Source organism: Rhinoderma darwinii, chromosome 1 (assembly GCF_050947455.1).
Source record: "Rhinoderma darwinii isolate aRhiDar2 chromosome 1, aRhiDar2.hap1, whole genome shotgun sequence".
NCBI classification, from domain to species: Eukaryota; Metazoa; Chordata; class Amphibia; order Anura; family Rhinodermatidae; genus Rhinoderma; species Rhinoderma darwinii.
Genome location: NC_134687.1, coordinates 253,371,362 through 253,391,143, shown reverse-complemented (window position 1 = coordinate 253,391,143; position 19,782 = coordinate 253,371,362).

Genomic DNA, 19,782 nt, shown 5'->3' with positions numbered 1-19,782 from the left:
CTGCCGTCAAGTGAAAGTCTGAGCTGAACACCAACAGTAAGGCAATACTCAAACTGGACAGACCCATAGATCTGCAGCTGAATATTCCATAATGCCCTTTATAGAGAGTGTCACACAGTTCCCCCTGTAGATAGTGCCACACAGTGCGCTTTGTAGATAGTTGCCACACTGTGCCCCTGTAGACAATTCCACACAATGCCCCTTTTAGATAGTGCTACACGCTCCCCTGTAGATAGTGCCACACACCCTCCATATATAGTGTCACACACCCACATTAAAAAGTGACACATACTCCCTGTAGATGGCACACATCCCCCTGTAGATAGTGCCACATACCCTCCTGTAGATAGTACCACACACTCCCCCTGTAGATAGTGCCACACACACTTCCTGTAGATAGTGCCACATAGACCCCTGTTGATGGTGCCATGCACTCATCTGTAGATAGTGCCACACACACCCCTGTAGATAGTGCCACACACTACACCTGTAGATAATGCCACCCTCCCCCCATAGATAGTGACTCACAGACCCCTGTAGATAGTTCCATACCTTCAGTAGATAGTGTCACATACCCCCAGTAGATACTACACACCACTCCTGAAGATAGTTCCACACCCTCCCCTGTGGATAGTGCCACACAAGCCCCTTGTAGATAGTGCCACAATGACCCCTGTAGATAGTGCCCCAAACAAATAAAAAAACTTATACTCACTTAGCCCCATTTCCACAGCAGCCCTCCTCAGCCATATTAGGCCTGCAGCTTCTGAGACACCGAAACCGGACCCTTGCGTAGTGACGTCATTGCGCCGGACTGTGCAGGTATTTTGTCCCAAGTCTTATAGGCTGCAGGCCTAAAGTGGTCTGTTGCCTAGTGAGTGGTGGGGCAGGGAGCTAATAGCTCCCTGCTTCACTATAGTATTCAATTGTATCTGTGTCCTGAGTCCACAGATACATTTGAATGTGGAAGGGATCCCCCCGGAAATGCCACTGGTCCGGACAACTGCCATCCGCGGTCCAGGTTTGAACCGTAGTCTGCCAGTTGAGGACCCCTGGTCTAGATACACCACATCCACAGCCTTACCCAGGTCTAGTCTGGAAGTCACCTCCACATAGACGCCAAGCCATATAGTTTCAAAGGACCGAGCCCTAGGGCTGGGTTATTATTACCTAAATCAAAATCCTGATTAGTTAAACATGTAACCTCGATTACGATTAATGAACGATTATTTAGGTCACACCTCTTTTTGCATGCCACGCCCCCTATTTGCATGCTACGCCACTGAATTAATATTTATCCCCTCAGCCTGCTGTATACTACTGTATATAATATGATATGGGAGTCTTATATGATGTATTTGAAGTGCGCAGTCTGAAATTCCAAAATGGGAAGGAAGAACACTTCACGTCTATTCGTTTCTTAAAGAAAATGTGGACTGAGATATAGGGATTATAATATATATATGTATAGATTTAAGTGGGGGATGGGAGGGGGTGGATGGGGAAGGTGGGAGGGGTGGATTATTGTGTCTTTTTTCTGATTTTTGTTATTTTTTGTGTGGTAATTAAAGAGAACCTTTCACCTCCCCATACATGTGCAGCTGAGTGCGCCCGATATTTAAATAACCCCCTGAACAGTCAACGGGGCGTGTACTGGCAAGGGGGTGTGTTACTATGGCTGTGACACTGTCCAATCAGATATGGACAGTGCCACAGCAAGAGCGAGCAGAGAAAGGACACACTCTCTCCCTTCAGCTCTTGTGAGAGATCAGTCTTTTACTTTGTCTGCCGTACTGGCAAGGGGGCTTGTCTCTGCTGCGGCCAGTGTAAGAGCTGAGGAGCACTTGCCAGTTCAGCAGACAATACAAGACTGATCTCTCACAACAGCTGAAGAGATGAGAGCACTCTCTCCTCTCCAGCTCTTACACTGTCCGCAGCAGTCCATAGTAACACCTTGCCAGTACACCTGCCCCCTCACAGGATAATGCCCCATAGCTGGCCTCATGCTGTATAAAGCCCCCATAGCTGCATCCACACAGCCCCAATAATTGGAACTTTGTTCCAATAACTAGTGGAGGAGATCTCTCTACTCCTCCAGTCTGTGCAGCTCGGCGCAGACAGGCGCAATGACGTCACTGCCTCACGTCCGGTGATACATAGTGAATGGTAGAGAAGGGACCTTACGAACCCCTGCTCTACGATTGGATCCAACTGTATCTGCATCCTTAAGATACATGTATAGTTTAAACCCGGAATAAAAAAATTAAAAAAAGATATGAAGTTCGCAAGACGACATCCGCTAATTGCTTTGAATTTCAGTTTTGTGTTTTTTTTTCAATTAATTTCCGAGCCTCATAAACCCATGCTGATTCTGTATATTAAGTTTATTCTACTTGAGATACTCTAGGCAGGGGTGTAACTGGCAAAGACTGGGTCCCATAGCAAATTTTTAACTGCCACCCCTCCCCTAGGTGCCACACACAGCTACAAAGCCCCCCTTGTAGATAGTGCCCCCTGTAGATAGTGCCCCCTGTAGATTGTGCTATACAGTCACCCCTGTAGACGGTGCTATACAGCCCCCCTGTAGACAGTGCTATACAGCCTCCCCTGTAGACGGTGCTATACAGCCCCTGTAGACAGTGCTATACAGACCCCCTGTAGACAGTGACAAACCCCACTTGTAGATAGCGTCCCCCACCTCCCCCTTTTAGATAGTGCCATACAGCCCCCCTGTACATATCGTCATATAAAACACCTGTAGATATCACCATATAGCTACCCCTGTATATAGCACAATACAGTAGATATTATGATAAAGCCCCCAGTAGATATCGCCATACAGACCCCTGTAGATAGTGCCATACAGCCCCCCTGTAGATAGCGCCATACGACCCCTTGTAGATAGCGCCATATAGCCCCCTGCAGATAGCGCCATACAGCCCCCATAGATATCGCCATACAGCCCCCTGTAGATAGCGCCATACAGCCACCCTGTAGATAGCGCCATACAACCCCTTGTAGATAGCACCATATGGCCACTTGTAGATAGCGCCATACGGCCCCTTGTAGATAGCGCCATACACTCCGCCTGTAGATAGCACCATACAGCTCCCCCTGTAGATAGTGCCATACAGCCCCCGCCTGTAGACAGCGCCGTATAGCGCCCCCTCCTGAAGATAGCGTCCTATAGCGACCACACCCATGTAGATAGCGCCATATAACGACCCCCAAACAAATAAAACAAAAAAACGTAATACCTCACTCCTGCGATGAACGAAGTGAATCAATGCCGAGGGTATCCTTGCATAGGCCGGCGTGATACAGTGACATGTGTCCTGTAGCCTAGTAAATGTCAGAGTAGGGAGCTACCTCCCTAAGGGCACAGATACTATTGAATGTGGCATCGCTCCCGTGTAGCAGCCATAGCTGGTGCTAGCGAAGTCACTGGCTACAGGCCCTGTAGCAGTCACTATAGCTGCCACAGCGGTAGTTACGCCACTGACTCCAGGATAGCATCTCTTAGAAAACCTAAAAGATTTTACCCACAATGGAGGTTAAACTTACAGGCCTCACAAGCTCACTTTTGGGGCAAAACGTTTTTGAATATTGACATGACATTTGCTATGCACCAGTGCTGTGGAACAGATAGAGTCTATTGAGGGATTCGTGAAGTCGGACAAAAATAGGACATGTCCTAATTTTTCATAGGCCCTTGACAAGGTCCATTAAAATAACAGCAGTGTGAACAGCCCCATGCGGTGACGGACGATTTATACACTCGTCTGAATAATCCAATAGGGTAATTCCACACGTACCGTAAATACTGCAGATTTTCTGCAATGGATTTCATTGTGGAAAATCTGCAGCATATTATAAGAGCAGCAAAGTGGATCAAATTTGAACAAATGTAATCCACACGCGGCGTAAAAAACGCTACGAAATGCGGTTCATAGATTGACCTGTGGTGCAGTTTCTAATCCGTGGCATGTCCATTTATGTTAGTTTTCTGTTGCGGGATTTCACCATTTAATTCAAGAGTATGTGGATTTACAATCTTAAATCACTGGCCCCCCGTGGTTTGAATAATGAACTCAAACTACAGATGTTCCTTTGATGCGACCCCGGTCCCGAGACCCGGACCGCGTTACTGTTTCCAGTGCGTGGTCCGGCTCTTGGGACCCGGCTCGCAGCAAAACCCCCTTTTTGATTGGGGAGTATTTGGGGATCATATCCCTACCTGCTCCTACATCTTTATGGAGGGATATGCGCTCGACACTATCGGACTTTTGGCTCTCCAGTTCGATTATAGCAGTCTCCTCTGCGTGTGCCTACCTGGTGCGACATGGGTCCCGGGACGCCTCCCGTGCGACTGTATCCAGTGTGCGGCTGGGCTCCTGGGACCCGTCTCGCATTGTCTTTCCCATTTTTTCCATATTTTATTTTTATATTTAATTTTATTTTTATTTTTATTTTTGTTTCTATTTTTATTCTTTTATTTTATTTTATTTTTATCTTTAGATAATTTTCCTTTTTTTTCTTTCCTTTCCTTATCTTTTTCCTTTTCTGATGGGGACAGTCAATGGGAAAATCTTTAGAAACATATTGTATCATTTTGAATGGTATATTGTTGCCATTATGTACCTTAGTTTGATTTGGGAGCACTAGGGTAATAGGCATATTGCAAGTCGACAGACACCATTGGCCAATATTTCCTTGATATTGAGGATCGATGCTGATGCCGTAATACACGCCCTGAGGAAGTCACGTCAGTGACGAAACGCGTTGGCATTCTATGTGACGTCACACGCCGGAAAATGGCCATGGTTTGACCTGGAGGTTACTGACACGCATGCACATTCTGCATGAAATCTGGACATAGCGCAAACAGCGGACAAGAAACCTGAGGAGGCGTGTACTCCTGCTTCGAGCTAACTTTGCTGCTCTTCGAGCTGGACAAGAAGGGAACTACATTTATGGTGCAAGTTACATCAATTGGAAAACGCACTTGCGGCAAGGCGACCACTTACCTTTCTATAGAGGATGTGAGCCTGGTCTGCCATCACTCCGTTCACTGGTCCCGGGAAGGAATCTTGTTCCGTGATCTTCACTTACTGGAGTACTGACACCCCTGCTGCAGACTACTTCCCCTGTATCTGGGAAATCCCAGCGGACAACACGGAGGAGGTATGCCTGATCTGCCGTCACTCTACATTTAAAGCTTAAAAGCACATGAAAATCCTGCTCGCTGGCGGAACAATTTAATTGCCTCGACTAACAGAGACCTTCTGTGGACTTCCATATATATACAACTAACTGATAAGTATATCTCTCTGTATACATTTATATGTCTTATAGGCTGATTACAGGCACATTATAACATACAGTTTATTGAATTATTACTTACCGTTATTTAATCTGTATGACCGCTTATGTCCATGCATAGTACTCAATTCGATATTACTTTAGTCAGTATTGTTCCTCCAGTCTAAGGCACCTTACCTAGTTGATCAATTTTTGTGGCAAAATTTCGTAGCAACTCATTTGTGCTATATTATTTGCTATATGGCCACCTTAAAGAGGCTCTGTCACCAGATTTTGCAACCCCTATCTGCTATTGCAGCAGATAGGCGCTGCAATGTAGATAAGAGTAACGTTTTTATTTTTAAAAAACGAGCATTTTTGGCCAAGTTATGACCATTTTTGTATTTATGCAAATGAGGCTTGCAAAAGTACAACTGGGCGTGTTGAAAAGTAAAAGTACAACTGGGCGTGTATTATGTGCGTACATCGGGGCGTTTTTACTTCTTTTACTAGCTGGGCGTTCTGACGAGAAGTGTCCTCGCTCGTCTGACACGATGCAGGACCTGGGGAAGTGACGTCACAGCGTGATCTGCCAGAAGCTGGGCGTTCTGAAGAGAAGTGGATGATACTTCTCGTCAGAACGCCCAGCTAGTAAAAGAAGTAAAAACGCCCCGATGTACGCACATAATACACGCCCAGTTGTACTTTTGCAAGCCTCATTTGCATAAATACAAAAATGGTCATAACTTGGCCAAAAATGCTTGTTTTTAAAAAATAAAAACGTTACTATAATCTACATTGCAGCACCTATCTGCTGCAATAGCAGATAGGGGTTGCAAAATCTGGTGACAGAGCCTCTTTAAATGAGATTTTTTGCTACATTTGATCAACCATGTCATTTATTACCCGGCCGGGCTTGTGATGTCTGTTTGTTTGTTATTTTCTGCAAGATTGCATAGTTTTAGTCTTTATATATATTAATAAATTTTGATAATAATTTTTGTGATATACACTGAGCCGAGTGCCTTTTTTACCAGGATCTGTTCTTTTTTTTTTTACTAACTGTAGCAGTCACTATAGTTGCCACAGCGGTAGTTACGCCACTGACTCCAGGATAGGATCTCTTAGAAAACCTTCAAATATTTTACCCACAATGGAGGTTAAACTTACAGGCCTCACCAGCTCACTTTTGGGTCAAAACGTTTTTGAATATTGACATGACATTTGCTATGCACCAGTGCTGTGGAACAGATAGAGTCTATTGAGGGATCCGTGAAGACGGACAAAAATAGGAGATGTCCTATTTTTTCACAGGCCCTTGACAAGTTCCATTAAAATAACAGCAGTGGGAACCAGGGGCGTAGCTAAAGGCTCATGGGCCCCGATGCAAAAATTCTTACTGGGCCCCCCCCGCAAACTTCTCATGGCCGACGGTCCGCAGCTTTCAGCTGCATCGCTGGGTCTCCTAAGTGACCCAACAATGCAGCACTAGCAGCCGGGGCGTCACTAAGGCTGGGCTCACACACCCTATTTACGGACGTAATTCGGGCGTTTCAGCATTGAATTACGTCTGAAAATGCGGCTCAAAAGCGTTGGCAAACATCTGCCCATTCATTTGAATGGGTCTTACGATGTTCTGTGCCGACGTAAAAAAGAGGCCCGCGTCAAAGAAGTGCCTGTCACTTCTTCAGACGTAAATGGAGCCGTATTCCATGGACTCCATAGAAAAACAGCTCCAATTACGTCCGTAATGGACGCAGCGAAAGACGCCTGCACATGCCATTACGGCTGAAATTACGGTGCCGTTTTCTCCTGAAAACAGCCCCGTAATTTCAGCCGTAACAGACGCTGCCGTGTGAACATACCCTCAGGGCTTAAAATGTCAGGGCAATAGCCCCAATACATATGTGTCCGCTCCAAAAAAAAGTGTGTATATGAGACAGCATAGCATATCTATAGCACTACGACCCTATAAACTATGGATAGGATTAGATACATTGGCTCAGCAGACAGTATCACACATGATAGGATTAGATACAGTGGCTCAGCAGACAGTACCACACATGATAGGATTAGATACAGTGGCTCAGAAGGCAGTATCACACATGATAGGATTAGATACAGTGGCTCAGCAGACAGTATCACACATGATCGGATTAGATATAGGGCCCAGCAGACAGTATCACACAAGATACGATTAGATACAGGGCCCAGCAGACAGTATCACACATGATTGGATTAGATACACAGCTCAGCAGACAGTATCACACATGATTGGATTAGATACAGGGCCCAGCTCGCTGACATTGCGGCTCCAGCGCTGGACCCAGGATAGGTAAGAATAATAATTTTGCTTCTTTACGTGTTACTGATTATTTTTGTGTGTTTGTGTTTTTTTACAGGTTCGGTTGTTGGACTTCGGATTCGAGGACTTCAATGACGGCGTTTTTTTTTTATTCTCAATAAAATGGTTAATGAGGGTTGTGTTTTTTTATTTCAATAAAATATTTTTTCTATGTGCTTGTATCTTTTTAAACTTTATTATCACCGCCTTAGTAATGGCCAAATATAATGGTGGTTTCTCTTGGCTCAAATACCCACAAAATCTCTCTCAGACCGGAGCAGGCAAAACTAAATTGGGTATGATCCAACAAATACCCTAAATAGCATATATAAAGTACAGTGAAGTTTACCGCTCAGACGGCACTGGTAACAGTCCAATATCATTCAGTATAGACACTCTCTCCCAGAAAAATGCAGTGGACAGTCCGCAATCCAATGAGGGGCCCCAGAGGAAGCCGGAAGGGCGAAACCCAGGGTCGGGCGAGAGTGTTTGGCGTGCCGCCTAGAAATTTTAAAGATTTTTACTTACCTTGATGCTTTTATTTCTTGTTACTTCTGTGAGTATGTATTAAACTTGGCGTGGAGCAATCTTTTTCAGAGGGTGTTGCACTATGTGTCTTCCTTTTTCCATCTATTAGAGACATAAGATCCTTTTCCTACCAGGAGTTCTTTGAATGTGGAGGGAGACGATAAGGAGCTTGGTGGAACTACAAGGATAAGAATTACCATCCACACCCTCATTGGATTGCGGACTGTCCACTGCATTTTTCTGGGAGAGAGTGTCTATACTGAATGATATTGGACTGTTACCAGTGCCGTCTGAGCGGTAAACTTCACTGTACTTAGTAATGGCCGCTGGCTGATTGACAACCTCCATTACTAAGGCGGGGCTTAATGTTAGCCGGTGCAGAGGCTACACTAACCCCCATTATTACCCCGGTACCCACCGCCACCAGGAGTACTGGGAAGAGCAGGGTACAAACCAGTACCCATCCATCTGTAGTGACGGGCAGGCACCGGGGTGGCCGCAGGCTGGTAGTATTAGGCTGGTGAAGGCCAAAAACAGTGGCCCTTCCCACCCTGGTAATGCTGCCTGCTGCTGCTGTGTTGTATCTGGCTGGTTATGAAAATTGGGGGGGGACCCCACATCGTTCTTTCCAATTTTTTTTTATTTTTTTTAAATGACGTGGGGTCCCCCCCATTTTTCATAACCAGCCAGATACAATAAAGCAGCAGCAGCCTAGCATCACCAGGGTGGTAAGGCCCACTGTTTTTGGCCTTTCCCCTCCTGATAATACCAGCCTGTGGCCACCCCAGTGGCCGACCATCACTACAGATGGTCAGGTACTGGATCGTACCCGGCTCTTCCCAGCACCCCTGGTGGCGGTGGGTACCGGGGTAATAAAGGGGGTTAGTGTTAGCCTCTGCATCGGCTAACACTAAGCCCCGCCTTAGCATTGGATGCTGTCATTCAGCCGGTGGCCATTTCTAAGGCGGTAGTAATATAGTTTAAAGAAAAACACAAAGACATAGAAAAAATATTTTATTGAAATAAAAAAAAAACCCACACAGCCCTTATTAACCATTTTATTGATAATAAAAAAATAGCTGTCATCGAAGTAGTCCTGGAATCCGCCGTAGTCCAACGACCGAACCTGTAAGAAAACACACAAAAAATTATTAGTAACACATGTGTTAGGCTTAGATACAGGGCCAATGTGTGATACTGTCTGTGGGACCCTGTATCTAAGCCTACAGTGTGGTAAGCTTATATACAGGGCCCAGCAGACAGGATCACGCATGGGCCATGTATCTAAGCCTACCATGTGATTGGCTTAGATAAAGGGCCCAGCAGACAGGATCACACAATCTGTGATCCTGTCCCATGGGCCCCCTAAGCCTGATACATAGTAGGCTTAGGGGTTGTGCAGTCCCTAAACATTGATGGCCTAGCCACAGGATAGGCCATCAATAGCTCATGTGTCGCCCGGGACCCGCAAATCAGCTGTTTTGAAGGGGCCGCAGCACTCGTACGAGAGCTGCTTCCCCTTCATTTCACTACTCGCTCACACTGTGAATCGCCGACACGGATTCACAGTGTGACCGGAATGAAGTGACAGGAATGAAGTGGAGCAGCTCTCGTACGAGTGCTGCGGCCCCTTAAAAACAGCTGATTGGCAGGTCCCGTGAGTCGGACCCCGCCAGTCAGGGCTAACCTAACCTTCCTCTTCGGCCGCGGCGGGAGTTCTGTCGTCTCGATGCTGTACGCGGCGCATAGCGCTGTGACGTCATGCGCTGCGCACAGCGCTTGACGTCAGGACCTCCGCTACGATCCGGAACCAGGAAGGTAAGTAAAGTCTGTTACTATAGTAACAGGGGCCCGCGGCCCGAGTTACTATAGTAACTTTTATTGATGTGGTGCGGGGGGCCGTGGGCCCCCCTGGCTTCGGGGCCCGGTCGCAATTGCGACCGCTGCGACCCCTATAGCTACGCCAGTGGTGGGAACAGCCCCATGCGGTGACGGACGATTTATACACTCGTCTGAATAAGCCAAAAGGGTAATTCCACACGTACCGTAAATACTGCAGATTTTCTGCAATGGATTTCATTGTGGAAAATCTGCAGCATATTATAAGAGCAGCAAAGTGGATCAAATTTGAACAAATGTAATCCACACGCGGCATAAAAAAAAACGCGCCGAAAAGCGGTTCATAAATTGACGTGCGGTGCGGTTTCTAATCCGCGGTATGTCCATTTATGTTTGTTTTCTGTTGCGGGATTTCCCCATTTAATTCAATGGGGAAGTATAACCCGCAACAAATAGCAGATAGGGTATACGTAAACTGTGTGGAGTACATCAGGGTATATGTAAACTGGGTGGAGTACATCAGGGTATATGTAATCTGGGTGGAGTACATGAGGGTATATGTAAGCTGAGCAGAGTACATCAGGGTATATGTAAGCTGGGCAGAGTGCATTAGGGCATATTAGAATGATGTACTAATGGGATGAATGAATAGTAAAATTAATAATCCATGGATTGGTGTGGTACTCTTTGAACCATTCTCTTATGAACAGGCCGTTTTTTTTTTTATATTATACAAAATGCTGCGCTCCAGTATTGCCTAATCTTTGACTTCTTCACTTGCCCTATAAGCAGCATGAGGCCCTAAAGTTTCCTCATCTCCGCTGCATCTACAGGGTCCACCTGTGGGGTCCAGCAAATGATGATTTGGGTTCTTTAGTGAAAAACTACTGGACCTCAGAAATTAGTCTGGGCCGTCATTTAGTATCATTTTGTATCATTGAGTTCTGAGAGTTCTAACGTGTTATTTTTCCATTGACAGAGCTGGCGTGAGGGCTTGTTTTTTAGTGGAATGGGCTGTAATTTTTATTGGTTCCACTTTGGGATACATGCAATTTATTTTTTTTATGACTATTTATTTAATTTTTTGAAAGACAACGAAACCAAAATAAAACAAATTCTAGCAATGTTTTGTTTTTCCTTTTTTAAAGTTTTCACCATGCAGTATAAACAACATGTTAACTTTATTCTGTAGGTCGATACGATTATAGCGATGCCAAATTTATATTGTTTTATTAAATTTTACTACGTCACCACAATAAAAATACTCTTTTCTAAAAAAAATATCATGTTTTAGTGTCGCCATTTTCTGAAAGCCATAACTTTTTTATTTTTCATTTGCTATCGCTTGTTTTTTGCGTGACGAACTGTAGTTTTGTGGGTACCATTTTGGGGTACTTGTGATTTTTTGATCACTTTTTATTACATTTTTTCTGAGACAAAGCTACCAAAAAAAAGAAATTCTGTCATTGTTTTTTATTGAATTCTTTTACAGTGTTCACCGTGCGGTAAAAATAACATGATATTTTGTATAGTTCAGGCTGTTCCAAACACGGTGATACCTATTATGTATAGTGTGGTTTTTTTTGTTTATTGTAAAGGACTTGATCATGGAAACAGGGTGATTATTGTTTTTATTACTTAAAACTTTATTTTTTTTCTTATACAGTGAAGGAAATAAGTATTTGATCCCTTGCTGATTTTGTAAGTTTGCCCACTGTCAAAGACATGAAAAGTCTAGAATTTTTAGGCTAGGTTAATTTTACCAGTGGGAGATAGATTATATAAAAAAATAAACAGAAAATCACATTGTCAAAATTATATATATTTATTTGCATTGTGCACAGAGAAATAAGTATTTGATCCCCTACCAACCATTAACCCCCTTTAGGACACAGCCTGTTTTGGCCTTGTGGACACAGATGATTTTTTCAAATCTGACATGTGTCACTTTATGTGGTAATAACTCCAGAATGCTTTTACCTATCCAAGCGATTCTGAGATTGTTTTCTCGTGACATATTGTATTTTATGTTAGTGAAAAAATTTAGTCGATAAATTCAATATTTATTTGTGAAAAACTTTTTCTAAATTTAAATGTATTTGCTTGTAAAACAGATAGTAATAGCACACAAAATAGTCACTAGTTAACATCCCCCATATGTCTACTTTTCTAGGACGTTACGAGGCTTAGAACTTTAGCAGCAATTTCTCATATTTTCAATAAAATTTCAAAAGGCTATTTTTTCACGGACCAGTTCAGTTCTGAAGTGGCTTTGAGGGCCTTATATATTAGAATGTCCTCATAAATCACCCCATTTTGAAAACTGCACCCCTCAAGGTATTCAAAACCACATTCAGAAAGTATTTTAACCCTTTAGGCGTTTCACAGGAGTTAAGGCAAAGTAGAGGTGAAATGTACAAATTTCATTTTTTTTTGCCGAAATTCATATGTAATAAAAAAAAATCTGTAACACAGAAGGTTTTACCCGAGAAACGCAACTCAATATTTATTGCCCAGATTCTGCAGATTTTAGAAATATCCAACATGTGGCCCTAGTTTCCTAATGGACTGAAACACAGCCGCAGAAGTAAAGGAGCACCTAGTGGATTTTGGGGCCTCCGTTTTTTAGGAATATATTTTAGGCACCATGTCAGGTTTGAGGAGGTCTTGTGGTACCATAACCGGTTTAAACCCCCAAAAAGTGACCCCATTTTGGAAACTACACCCCTCAAGGCATTTTTCTAGGGGTATAGTTAGCATTTTGACCCCACAGTTTTTCTGCAAAATTTAGTGGAATTAGTCTGTGAAGATGAAAATCACCTATTTTTCTGTGGAAACATAGAATTTTTTCATTTTTACAAGTAATAAAGGAGAAAAAGCTGCCCAACATTTGTAAAGTAATTTCTCCCGATTACGGCAATACCCCATATGTGGTGGTAAACGGATGTTTGGACCCACAGCAGGGCTCAGGAGGCAAGGAGCGCCTTTTGGATTTTGGAGCGCAGATCTTGCTGGATTGGTTTTCAGTGCCATGTCGGGTTTGCAATGCCCCGGAGGGACCAAAACAGTGGAAACCCCCTAAAAGTGACCCTATTTTGGAATATACACCCCTCAAGTAATTTTTCTAGGGGTATAGTGAGCATTTTGACCCCTCAGGATATTTTTTAGAGCTAAGGTGACCAAAAAACAGCGATTTTGGCGCTTTAAATTCTTTATTTATTAGAGCGTTCACCGTGCGCAATAAATTACGGTTTAATTTAATCTGCCGGTCGGTAAGATTACGGCGATACCATATGTGTATAGTTTTTTTTACGTTTTGCAGCGTTTGCACAATAAAATTACGTTTCTATAAAATAATTTATTTTCTGAGACACGCTATTCTGAGCCGTAACTTTTTTATTTTTTCGAAAAAAAAGCTATGGGAGGTCTTGTTTTTTTGCGGAATGGGTTGTAGTTTGTATTGGTATCATTTTGGGGTAAATGCGACTTTTTGATCACTTTTTATTCTATATCTTGGGAGGGGTGGTGACCAAAAAATAGCGATGCTGACAGTTTTCCGTTTATTTTGTTTGCGGCGTTCACCGTGCGGAAAAATGAACATTATAGTTTCATAGTTTGGGTCGTTACGAACACGGTGATACCAAATATGTGTACTTTTTTTTTAACGGTTTCATTTTTTCCCTATAATAAATGACTTATTATAGGAAAACAAAACCTTTTATTTTTACACTTTTCTAAAACATTTTTATTAACTTTTTTTTACTTTTTACACTTTATATTTTTGTTTAATAACTTTTTTTTTACTTTTTACACTTTTTTTTTTGACCTGCAGCTCTGATCGCTGCTAGAATACATTACACTACCTAGGTAGTGTAATGTATTCCAACTGTCAGTGTGACGTCACAGTCACTCTGACAGTTGGTCTATGAGGATCAGCAGAGGCTGATCCTCATAGGCTAACATACATGGCAGACCTGGGGGCTGTTGTCTGGCCCCCGGGTGCCATCACAAGCATCAGAAGCCCCCACGATTGCATGGGGGCTGCTGATGCGCTACAAACCCGCTACATGCGGAGATCGCAATCGAGCCCCGCATGTAATGGGTTAATTGCCGAAATCAGTGGCGATGAGCCGCTGATCGGCAACACTGGAGTGTCAGCTGTCGGGGACAGCTGATCTCCAAGTTCCCGATGCACACTGTCGCCGACAGTGTGCCATCGGGAACGACACAGTGACTTCCTGTCACTCTGACAGGAAGCCTATCAGGACCAGCCGAAGGTTGGTCCTGATGGGCTTCCGTCCATGGCAGACCCGGAAGCCATTGTTTGGCTTCCGTTTGCCATAGTAACTATCGGCAAACCCCGCGATTTCGGACCGGGGTCTGCCGATATGTTAAAAACCCCCAAAATTCGGCGATTGCACCTGATCGCCAAATTTAAGGGGTTAATTGGCCGAAACCAGCGGCAAAGGACCGCTGGCTGGCAAGAGGGGAGTGTCAGCTGTCGGCGACAGCTGACCTCCCGTTTCCCGGTGCACACTGTCGCCGACAGTGTGCACCGGGAAATACTCAGTAACTGTACGTCCTCGTGCGGGAAGTAACCTCCCGCGACGACGGACAGTTACGTCCTGGTGCGGGTAGGGGTTACACGCTCCAAATCAACTTGGTGCCTGCATTAAAGACAGCTGTCTTAAATGGTCACCTGTATAAAAGACTCCTGTCCACAGACTCAATTAATCAGTCTGACTCTAACCTCTACAACATGGGCAAGACCAAAGAGCTTTCTAAGGATGTCAGGGACAAGATCATAGACCTGCACAAGGCTGGAATGGGCTACAAAACCATAAGTAAGACGCTGGGTGAGAAGGAGACAACTGTTGGTGCAATAGTAATAAAATGGAAGACATACAAAATGACTGTCAATCGACATTGATCTGGGGCTCCATGCAAAATCTCACCTCGTGGGGTATCCTTGATCCTGAGGAAGGTGAGAGCTCAGCCGAAAATTACACGGGGGGGGGGGAACTTGTTAATGATCTCAAGGCAGCTGGGACCACAGTCACCAAGAAAACCGTTGGTAACACATTACGCCGTAATGGATTAAAATCCTGCAGTGCCCGCAAGGTCCCCCTGCTCAAGAAGGCACATGTACAGGCCCGTCTGAAGTTTGCAAATGAACATCTGGATGATTCTGTGAGTGATTGGGAGAAGGTGCTGTGGTCAGATGAGACTAAAATTTAGCTCTTTGGCATTAACTCAACTCGCCATGTTTGGAGGAAGAGAAATTCCGCCTATGACCCAAAGAACACCGTCCCCACTGTCAAGCATGGAGGTGGAAACATTATGTTTTGGGGGTGTTTCTCTGCTAAGGGCACAGGACTACTTCACCGCATCAATGGGAGAATGGATGGAGCCATGTACCGTCAAATCCTGAGTGACAACCTCCTTCCTTCCACCAGGACATTAAAAATGGCTCGTGGCTGGGTCTTCCAGCACGACAATGACCCGAAACATGCAGCCAAGGCAACAAAGGAGTGGCTCAAAAAGAAGCACATTAAGGTCATGGAGTAGCCTAGCATGATGTGGCTTTGATCTGCTGCACTGTTTCCTTTGCCGATCACTGCGTCTCCAACATTGCCCGTTTCTTTGTTCTTCTTCAAAAGGGCTTGAACAGCACATCTTGAAACCCCAGTTTGCTTTGAAATCTTTGCCTGAGAGAGACCTTGCTGATGCAATATAATTACCTTGTGTCTTGTTGCTGGGCTCAGTCTTGTCATGGGTGGACCTGTGACATATAACTGTCTTCTACAACCTCACCTTTGTAGCAGAGTTTGGTTGTTCCTCATCCAGTTTTATGCCTCCTACACAGCTGTTTCTGTTAGTTAATGAGTGTGTTTTAACATACGTATGAAAAGAATGATCATTATCACCTGTTTGATATAATTTGTTAATCATACACTTGAATAAAGTCCTACAAAATCCATGACTTCATGCAAGTGTACCTAGAAGAATTGATGCTGTTGTGAAGGCAAAGGGTGGTCACAACAAATATTGATTTGATTTACATCTCCCTTCTGTTCATTCCCTTTTCATTTTGTTACTTGCTAAAAAAAAAAAATTAACACTACTATCTCTGAAAGCATTCTTATTTTGCAGCATTCTCTCGCAAATGCCTAAAACTTTTGCACTGTACTGTGTGTGTGTATGTGTGTATGTGTGTGTGTGTGTGTGTATATATATATATATATATATATATATGTGTGTGTGTGTTTGTGTGTATGCCTGTATGTGTGTAAATATGTGTCTGTGTGTGTATATATGGGTCTTTATAAGTACTATATATCTAAAGACAAGGGACCAACGATAAACCTGGTAAATATAGGGCACTCGACTCTTTGCTTTAAAATATATATATATTTATTTATATAGAATTCTTTATTCATACAAAAATATAAAAAAAGAGAGACAAATCACGTCTAGGGTCATCCTATATCGCAATACAAAAACACACGCCCGGCCTGGAGACAGATACAAGATTAAGTATAATACAAAACCAAGTGCGAACAAAGTAAATGCGGCAGAACAAGACAGCCTAGTTGAACACAGTTCAAATGAAGATGAGCATCTGTAGATTCATGTGATATAAATCAGTATGACAGCAATTGAATACTGGACAACCGTGACTGAAATTACATAAATCAATCACCACAAAATTTCATTATAGCACAAAAAGAAAATGCATGCGGTAAAAATATTAATGCAGGTGATTTGCAAGAGACCATCAGCCCTGGTATACGGCCCTAGTCAACACAATGGATTATGCGTGGAAATAATGCCCCATAGGTTGAGGAGTAGATGATTCAATCAGATACCATGCTAGCATTTCAACATAGATAAGTCTGTCAGATGTATATTCTGGTCAGGTATATATGTACCCAAGCATGCCGTCTTAGGAGCAATTGCTCAGTGTTCATCCATGTGGGCAATTAGAAAAGCTGTCATCATTTTATGCTCAAATCCACGGTATGTAAGGCCAGTTATGTCTTCTTATGTAATATAATCACTCGCTGGTTATCTGGATATGCTGGATTGGTGATCAATCACCTCCATGCTATTCGCTATAAGTTTTTTTTATAGGAAACTGTCTAGTAGTTTTAACCCCTTGAACTGCCACCATGCAGTAACACATGACCTGACAATATTTCCAAACATTCCCATGTATGTTTTTTTCAGATGGAGTAAAATCTATAAAATCAACTTTTAAAATGATGCACGCTATATGCTAATTACTCATTAAAGGGTCATGGGGCGGTGCCGCTATCCTGAAGAGTCACATAGTCCTGCCTCCAAACCCAACTTTCCATGTTTGATTGACATCCCCCTGGCTGTTATACATCAATACCAGTCTTCTCCAACTTTCTCAGATGCACCATTGCCTTGTACTACTTGGGCAGGCACCGTGCAGCAAGGTGTATTCTACCCGGCTGCTCCGCACATGCCAGTACAAGTCAACGGTACATCCACAAGAGTTGGCGGAGGCTGCTAGTGATGTAGAACAGCCAGGGGGATGTCTATCAAAATCTTGGGTCCCCATTTCAATTTTCGTCTCAGGCAGCAGAAAACTAGAATCAGCCCTGATCAGGGGCATATTTAGGTGGTATAATAATGATGTAAAAAAAAACAATAAATAATTCATAGATGGGTGTTACGCTTTGAAGCAATCCTTTATGCACAGGCCAGTGTCACACTGATAAATGGTGTCCTTTCTTATTCCCCTTATGGTACACTCTGCACCTTTGCAGTTTGGGAAGTTTTGCTGGGAAAGTGATGTCCTGGTATAATACATTCACCCTCACTTCCAGCGGATATGTTTGGGCCCTTCCCTTCCTGGTTCCCTGATTTTAGGGCCTTGATATATCGCCTCTTTAAACAGAAGAAATGTTCCCCTCGGGCCTGCACAACTGCATATTTTTTCTTTCTTGACTTATGGGAGCCTTAACTAATTTTATTTTTTAATAGACGTAGTGGTATGAGGGCTGTTTTTTTGCGGGAAAGAGCTGTGTTTTTATTGGTACAATTTTGGGGTACATGCGACTTTTTGATCACTTTTTTTATCCTAATTTTGGGAGGCAAGGTGACCAAAAAACAGCAATCCTGGAATCGTTTTTTAGTTTTTTTTATACAGCATTCACCACGCGTTATAAATTACATGTTAACTGTATTCTGCAGGTCAGTAAGATTCCGGCGATGCCAAATTTATAGCACAATAAAATTACTTTTTTAAAAAGAATGTATTTTTTCTGCGCCATGATGTGAGAATGACACATTTTTTATTTTTTTGTCGACGAAGCTGCATGAGGGCTTGTTTTTTGCGAGACGAGCCATAGTTTTCATAGGTACCATTCTTGAATACATGCGACTTTTTGATTAAAAGTGACCATAAAACAGCTTCTGTATCAACGCCCATAGGTAATCAGTCTGCACCTGCTTCTATGTCTGTGAGACTGACTCCATCTTCCACCACTCAGGATGGCAGGCTTAGGAGTGGGAGAGCCTATCACAGCCTGGCCAGACGGAGCTAGCTCCCGCCCTCTGTCTATGTATACCTGCCTTTCCTGTTCCTCCTTGCTTGTGATTCTTCTCTGTTGGTTTCCTGGCCCTGCTGCAGCTTCTTGAACTATTTGTCCCTGCTTCGTAATGACCCTGGCTTGCTGACTACTCTCCTGCTCTGCGTTTGGTACCTCGTGCTCTCCTGGTTTGACTCGGCTTGTTCACTACTCTCCTGCTCTGCGTTTGGCACCTCGTACTCTCCTGGTTTGACTCTGCTCATTTACTACTCTTCTTGCTCACAGTGTTGCCGTGGGCAACTGCCCCGTTTCCCTTTGGTTCTGTGTTCCCTTGTCTGGTTGTCTGTCGTGCACTTATTGAGTGTAGGGACCGTCGCCCAGTTGTACCCCGTCGCCTAGGGCGGGTCGTTGCAAGTAGGCAGGGACTGAGTGGCGGGTAGATTAGGGCTCACTTGTCTGTTTCCCAATCCCTGTCATTACATAATCACAAGCCAATATACTTAGTCTACCCTGGTCCCTGACACTACTATGGACCCCCTTGAGACCCTGGCTCAGTAAATGCAGGGTCTCTCCCTACAGGTCCAGGCGCTGGCTCAGAGCGTCAACCAGCCTGATGCTACCATGGTAGTGCCCCTCACCTCACCTCTTGAACCCCACCTCAAGTTGCCCGACCGGTTCTCAGGGGACCGGAAGACTTTTCTCTCCTTTCAGGAGAGTTGTAGGCTCTATTTTAGCTTAAAGCCCCACTCCTCAGGTTCTGAGAGCCAGCGGGTGGGTATAATTATGTCCCGGCTCCAGGAGGGGCCCCAAGAATGGGCCTTCTCCTTGGCTCCTGACGCCCCTGAACTTTCCTCCGTTGATCTTTTCTTTTCTGCTCTCGGACTCATTTATGACGAGACTGGCAAGACTGCCTTTGCCGAGAGTCAGTTGGTGACCTTACGTCAGTGTAAGAGACCTGTTGAGGAGTATTGTTCTGACTTTAGGAAGTGGTGCGTAGCTTCTCGGTGGAATGACCCTGCCTTAAAGTGCCAGTTTAGGTTGGGCCTGTCGAACGCCCTGAAAGACCTGCTAGTTAGCTACCCCACTTCTGACTCTCTAGACCAGGTTATGGCTTTAGCGGTACGACTTGACCGACGTCTCAGGGAACGACGACTTGAACGTCTTGGTGTTTTCTCCTCTGACTCCCCCATGATGCCTCCCGAGGTC